The sequence below is a fragment of the Alexandromys fortis genome, unplaced genomic scaffold, assembly GCF_014885135.2.
Source record: "Alexandromys fortis isolate MF-2015 unplaced genomic scaffold, M_Fortis_MF-2015_v1.1 scaffold_246, whole genome shotgun sequence".
NCBI classification, from domain to species: domain Eukaryota; kingdom Metazoa; phylum Chordata; class Mammalia; order Rodentia; family Cricetidae; genus Alexandromys; species Alexandromys fortis.
The window spans coordinates 1,723,922-1,730,463 of record NW_026068131.1 but is presented as its reverse complement, the minus strand read 5'-3'; the positions used below and the strand labels follow the sequence as shown (position 1 = coordinate 1,730,463).

The 6,542-nt window shown below is 44.7% G+C and overlaps 1 pseudogene; it reads left to right on the top strand.

Moving 5' to 3' along the window:
* Positions 1–2,042: 2,042 nt before the first annotated feature.
* Positions 2,043–6,233, top strand: LOC126490827 (endoplasmic reticulum-Golgi intermediate compartment protein 2-like; annotated as a pseudogene).
* Positions 6,234–6,542: the final 309 nt, after the last annotated feature.

The following is a 6,542-nucleotide window of genomic DNA, read 5'->3' as shown; positions in this document are numbered from 1 at the left end:
AGTCTGCCCCAGCCATAACTGTCACCAACATTCAGAGGGACTAGTTGGACCTATGCTGGTTCCTTCCTTCTCCGGTGGGAGTTGGTGAGCTCCCATTATTAGCTCATCTAAACTGTTTTAGTGGGTGTCCCATCATGGTCTTGACCGCTTTGCTCATATTCTGACTACTTCCATTCTTCAACTGGACTTTGGGAGCTCAGTCCAGTGCTCTGATGCAGGTCTCAGCTTCTGTTTCCATCAGTTGCTGGATGAAGCTTCTATGGTGACATTTAAGATATTCATCAATCTCACTAAGCAGCAAGGCCAGTTCGGCCACACTCTCCTTTATTGCTTAGGTTCTTAGGTGGGGTCATCCTTGTGAATTCCTGGGAATTTCTCTAGTGCCAGGTTTCTCGCTGGTCCCATAATGACTACCTAAATCAAAATATTGTTCCTTGTTCTCATCTCTGTCCTCCCTCCATCTTCACTATCCCATTCTCTTAAGTTCTCCTTCCCCCTCCCCTTCTCCCCTCCTGAGATTGCAGGGAGAGGGTATTAGGAGGGTTTAGTGGTAGAGTGAGACTTGTAACATAAAGGGTCCAAAGGATGGGATGGAGGTATTGGAGCAGCCTACCTGCTGGAAACTCCCCTGCTAACTTGAGAAACCTAGGTTGGTGGGAGAGGGGCGCAGGGTTATTCCTGGGGTTTGAGGGAATACAGAGTGTGGTGTTCTGCCTGGTGTGTACTCATTGGCCTCTTCGTCCTCTCTGTGGAGTTATCGGCTTTGTTTCAGAGTTCTACTGATATTACTGGGGGGGGGGTATTAGGAGGGTTTGGGGGCAGAGTGGGAGGGTCCAAAGAATGGGACGTGGTACTAAAGCAACCTACCTGCCGGAAACTCCCCTAATGGCTAGCTAGAGAAACCTAGGTTGGTGGGAGTAGGGCCTGGGGTTTTGCTCAGGTGTGGTGACCTAAAGAGTGGGTTTCCCTCCAGGTGGGTGCTCATTCGATTCTTGGTCATGTCTTTGTAGTAGCAGGCTGTGTTTCAGAGTTCCACTGAGATTGCGCAGGGGTATTAGGATAATTTGGGGCCAGAGTTGAACTTGTATCTTGCAGGGTCCAAAGAATGGGGTGGGGGGTAATGGAGTAGCCTTCCTGTTGGAAACTTGCCTGCTCTCTTTCTAGAGAAACCGAGGTTGGTGGGGAGAAGCCTGGGAGTTTCCCCAGGATTGAGGACCTAAAGAGTGGGGTGTCCCAACATGTGGGTGGTCACTCAGCTCTTGGTCCATTCTGTGTAAGAGCCAACTGTGTTTCAGAGTTCCACTATAGTTCCAGGGTGTGTGGGGGGGGGGCGCAATGGGAGGGTTTGGAGGCAGAGTGGAACTTGTAGCTTTCATGATCCAATGGATGGGATTTTTTTTTTTTTTTTTTTTTGGAGCAGCCTACCTGCAGGAACATACCCTGCTTGCTATCTAGAGAAGGCAGTCAGGTGGGGGAGGGGCCCGGGTTTTGCCCCAGTGTGGGGGGCCTAAGTAGGGTGTCCTACTGGGTGGGTGTTCTTTTGCCTCTTGCTCCACTCTATAGAGTAGCAGGCTGTGTTTGAGAGTTCCACTGATAAGGCGGGCCAGATGAGTGTATTAGGAAGGTTTGTGGGCAGAGTAGGACTTTTATCCTGCAGGGTCCAAAGCCTGGCATGGGGTATTGGTGCAACCTTCCTGTTGGAAATTTGCCTGTTGACTAGCTAGAGAAACTGAAGTTGGTGGGAGAGGGGCCCTGGGGTTTTGCTCCCGTATGGGGGCTTAGTGAGTTGGGTACCCCGCCCCGTGGGTGATCAATTGTCTCTTGGTCCTCTCTGTGTAGTAGCAGGCTGTGTTTCAGAGATCCACTGCAATTGCGGGGGGGGGGGGATATTAGGAAGGTTTGGGGGCAGAGTGGGACTTGTAGCTTTCATGGTCCAATGGATGAGATGGGGTTTTGGAGCAGCCTACCTGCAGGAATATAGCCTGCTGGCAGTTTAGAGAAAGCGAGGCAGGTAGGACAGTAATCTGAGGTTTTGACCTAGTATGGAAGGACTAGAAGGTGTGGAGTCCGACAGGGTGAGTGGTCACTCACCTCTTGTTCAGTTCTCTGTAATAGCAGGCTATGTTTCAGAGTTCCATTGAGAATGCCGGGGGCAGGAGGGTATTAGGAGGGTTTGGGGGCAGAGTGGGGCTTGTATCTTGCATGTTCCGAAGAATGGGATGGGAGTACTGGAGCAGCCCATCTGCTGGAAATCACTTGCTGGTGGCTAGAGAAACCAATATTGGTGGGATAGGGACCTGGGATTTTGACAGGGAGGATGTGGGCCTATAGAGTAGGGTGTCCCGCTGGGTGAGTAGTCATTTGTCCCTTGGTCCTCTTTTTGTAGTAGGAGGCTACTTCATAGTTCCACTGAGATTGCGGGGGTGGGCATTAGGACAGTTTGGGGACAGAGTTGGACTTGTAACTTGCAGGGTCCAAAGGATGTGATGGGGGTATTGGAGCATCCCACATGCTGGAAACTTGCCTGTTGACTTGCTAGAGAAACCAAGGTTGGTTGGAGTGGGGCCCGGGGCTTTGCCCCAGTTTGGTGGGCCTAGAGAGTGGGGTATCCTGCCGGGTGGGTGCTCATTACCTTTTTTGTCCTCTCAGTAGTGTAGCAGGCTGCGTTTCACAGTTTTCCACTTTAGTTAGGAGGGGTGGGGGTAGGTTAGGTTGGGGGCATGTGGGGTGGTGATAGCCCAAACAGATTCTAACCAAAACTAATCAGAAGAGATAAGGAAGGACTGTTCTTTAACTTTCTTTTTTTAAATATTTATTTATTTATTATGTATACAATATTCTGTCTGTGTGTATGTCTGCAGGCCAGAAGAGGACACCAGACCTCATTACAGATGGTTGTGAGCCACCATGTGGTTGCTGGGAATTGAACTCAGGACCTTTGGAAGAGCAGGCAATGCTCTTAACCACTGAGCCATCTCTCCAGCCCTGTTCTTTAACTTTCTGGCTACAAATATTCAGATGAAAGTATACAAACTGGAGTAACTACAAAAAAACAGAAAAGTAAAAAGGGATCTTATCAGGTAAGCAATAGAAATGAAAGGAGCAGTGTACAAGTTATTTGAATGGGAGAAATCAGGGGAATTTAATTAGGGACAGGAAGGGTGACATATAAAGAAAAGGAGGGAGGATGGCGAAATAACTGTAAGGATTCTTAAAAAGCCATAAAATATCAGTATCTATTTATCTAAAATTACATATAGATATTGTTTATTCATTTTCCCATTCATGCTAACAATGAATGGTCCAACCAAGAGTCAATTCACAAAAAACACCAGGCGTGAGAAGCTTCCTTGGGTTGTAGATGAGAGCTGTTCAAGATACTCCCAAACATTATAGGCTATTGTTGCCCTTGATTGCCTCCTGGTGATTGAAGGTGAATCCACATTACTGAAACTGCCACATACTTCAGACACAGGAAGTGGAAGGTCAGAACTGAATATGGCATGAAAGCCTCCTCCCTGCGTACTAGTTTAATGCTACCAGTAGGTACCATGCAAAGTTCGAAGAAAGGGAAGCAAACAGTAGTCCTACCTAGCAATGATGCCTATAAACTACACTAAGTGGCATAGCATGATAACCCTAGAGGTTGTAATAGTGACACACATGCCTTTGTGGTAACCAATTGCTCTCTAATTGGACTTAAGACTTTCTTAACAAGATGGAAATCATGCCTGGTACTGGAAACCTAACCCATTACCCAGGGGTAGTGAAGTCATAGATCCTGGAGGAGAATCTACAACTACCATGTTATTAAACCAGCCTAATCTTTAACTACATCATAAGTATTTGTTCTTGTACTGACAGATAAGTATAAATCATACCTCCCACCAAGGAACCATCTCTTTGCAACAGGAGACCACTACAAAAAAAATAATAACCAGTCAAAATTCAAAGAACAATTGATTGTGTGATGGCCAGCCCCAACTGATCTATCTACAACACAACTCCTATGCCTAACAGTGATCACAGCAAAAAGGGAATGGGCAGAAAAATTGTAAGAATCACAGGAATAGGAAGTTTGCTGTGAGATTGTGTTTCCTAGAAGTGCCAGAGAAACTACACCCATGAAGTCTCATTAATATGACTCCTTAAATAAGACCTGAACAAGAATGACAAAGAACTATAGGCAACTAAGAAATGCTAAGAGCGACGGGTGGTGGTGGCGCACGCCTTTAATCCCAGCAGAGGCAGGCAGATCTTTGTGAGTTGAGGCCAGCCTAGTCTACAAGAACTAGTTCCGGGACAGGCTCCAAAGCTACAGAGAAACCCTGTCTCGAAAAAAAAAAAGAAGAAGAAGAAGGAGAAGAAGGAGAAGAAGGAGAAGAAGGAGAAGAAGGAGAAGAAGGAGAAGAAGAAGAAATGCTGAGAGCAAGAGAATTGTCTTGTCCCAGGAAGAGACCCACAATTGGTTATCTGATACCAAATGGTTAGTTCTGAAATCATATACATACAAGAAACATGATATAGCCTGAGAAGGCTGAGTGTATATATTTGTGTTATGTTATAAAACACAATTAATAAAAAGAGGCCATGAATTTAAGAGAGATCAAAGGGGTTACATTGGAAGAGTTGGAGGTAAGAAAGGAAAGGAGAAAACGATGTCATTATACTTCAATTTCAAAAAACAAAAAATTTTAAAAAAATATAAAGGTATAATTTCATAAAATAAAACCATGCATATAAAGAATCATAACGATTTGGGTTTATGTGAAATACAGTGGCCAGCTGGGACAGTAGCACAAGGACCTATACGATGGCAAGAACTGACTCCTACAGACTGTTGTCTAACCTCTAAATGTGTGTCATGGTAAGTGTGTGCCCTGCCCCCAACAAATCATGACTATATGAAGGAAGAGGGAGGTTTCCCTGAAGATGATGTGACTGAGTTGGGGGGGGGGGGGATTTAAGTTAGGTGCAAGAGTTGAATGCTATTGCCACGGTTTCTGACAGTTATGTAGAAATGTCAGCCAGTTGAGTAACAAATTCTCTAATAGCATTTACCACTGTGGCGTTATTAACAACAATGGAACTCCCAGTGTATAAACATACATGACTGAAGTATGAATATGAAGTAGACAAGGACTTTTCCAGCAAGTGGAGAATCAGCATAGATATAGACGTTACCATGAAGTGTCAGTATGTTGGACCACATGTACTCGATTTAGCAGAGAAAATGGTTGCATCCACAGATGGCCTAGTTTATGGACCAGCAGCATTTGGCCTATCATCACCGCAGAAGTGTGTTACAGCTGACTCAGAGTAGGCTGCAAAAGAGCACTCCTTTCAATATGTGATATTCAAAAGTGCTCTTTTTTTAAAAAAAATATTTTTATTTATTTATTATGTATACAATATTCTGCATGTATGCCTGCAGGCCAGAAGAGGGCACACCAGACCTCATTACAGATGGTTGTGAGCCACCATGTGGTGGCTGGGAATTGAACTCAGGGCCTTTGGAAGAGCAGGCAATGCTCTTACCCTCTGAGCCATCTCTCCAGCCCCCTCAAAAGTGCTCTTAAAAGTACATCAACAGGGCTGGAGAGATGGCTCAGTTGTTAAGAGCTCTTTCAAAGATCCTGAGTTCAATTCCCGGCCACCACATGGTGGCTCACAACCATCTGTAATGAGATCTGGTGCCCTCTTCTGGCCTGCAGGCATATATTGTATATACAATAAATAAATAAATATTTTTTAAAAAAGTACATCAACAGCACTCCCACCAAGGGAAGATGATCCAGCACTCTCTTCAGGTGCATGCAGAATCCATGGTTTACCGATAATGGAGCAAAGAATTTTCACATAAGTGTGGACAAGGCACTTGTACTTCTCCTAGGACATGCACACTGTCCTAGGAGCTTTTGCCAGTCATGATTCTTACAATATTTCTCACAGAGTAGAACATTTTTATTTTGGAGAACTTGTTCCAAGAATTATCAAACTTTTGGATGAGTCTTTAAAAAAATGGCTATAGGTCACAACTAGATGTTGAAATATTCCATTGTAGTTCTGCCAACAAAACCAGAAATCATACAAGATTTCAGCAGACATCCATTAATTCTCTGTGACACAAAGGGAGCAAGCGTGCTCCAGGAAACCATGGAGTCTCTAGAATATATATGAAATATCTCAGTTTTCTCATGGTGAAAGTCACTGAGGATAGCATGCCTATTTGACAGCTTTTGACAGGTTTTGTGGGTTCTTTTCAACACTAAGCATGTTACATGGAACTGGAAATTTTTTATTATTTATTTATTATGTATACAACATTCTGTCTGTGTGTATGCCTGCAGGCCAGAAGAGGGCACCAGACCCCATTACAGATGGTTGTGAGCCACCATGTGGTCGCAGGGAATTGAACTCAGGACCTTTGGAAGAGCAGGCAATGCTCTTAACCACTGAGCCATCTCTCCAGCCCCAGGAACTGGAAAATTATAGTAGAAATAATTTGTCGTCATTTCAGACTTGAATCCAACAAGCTCATC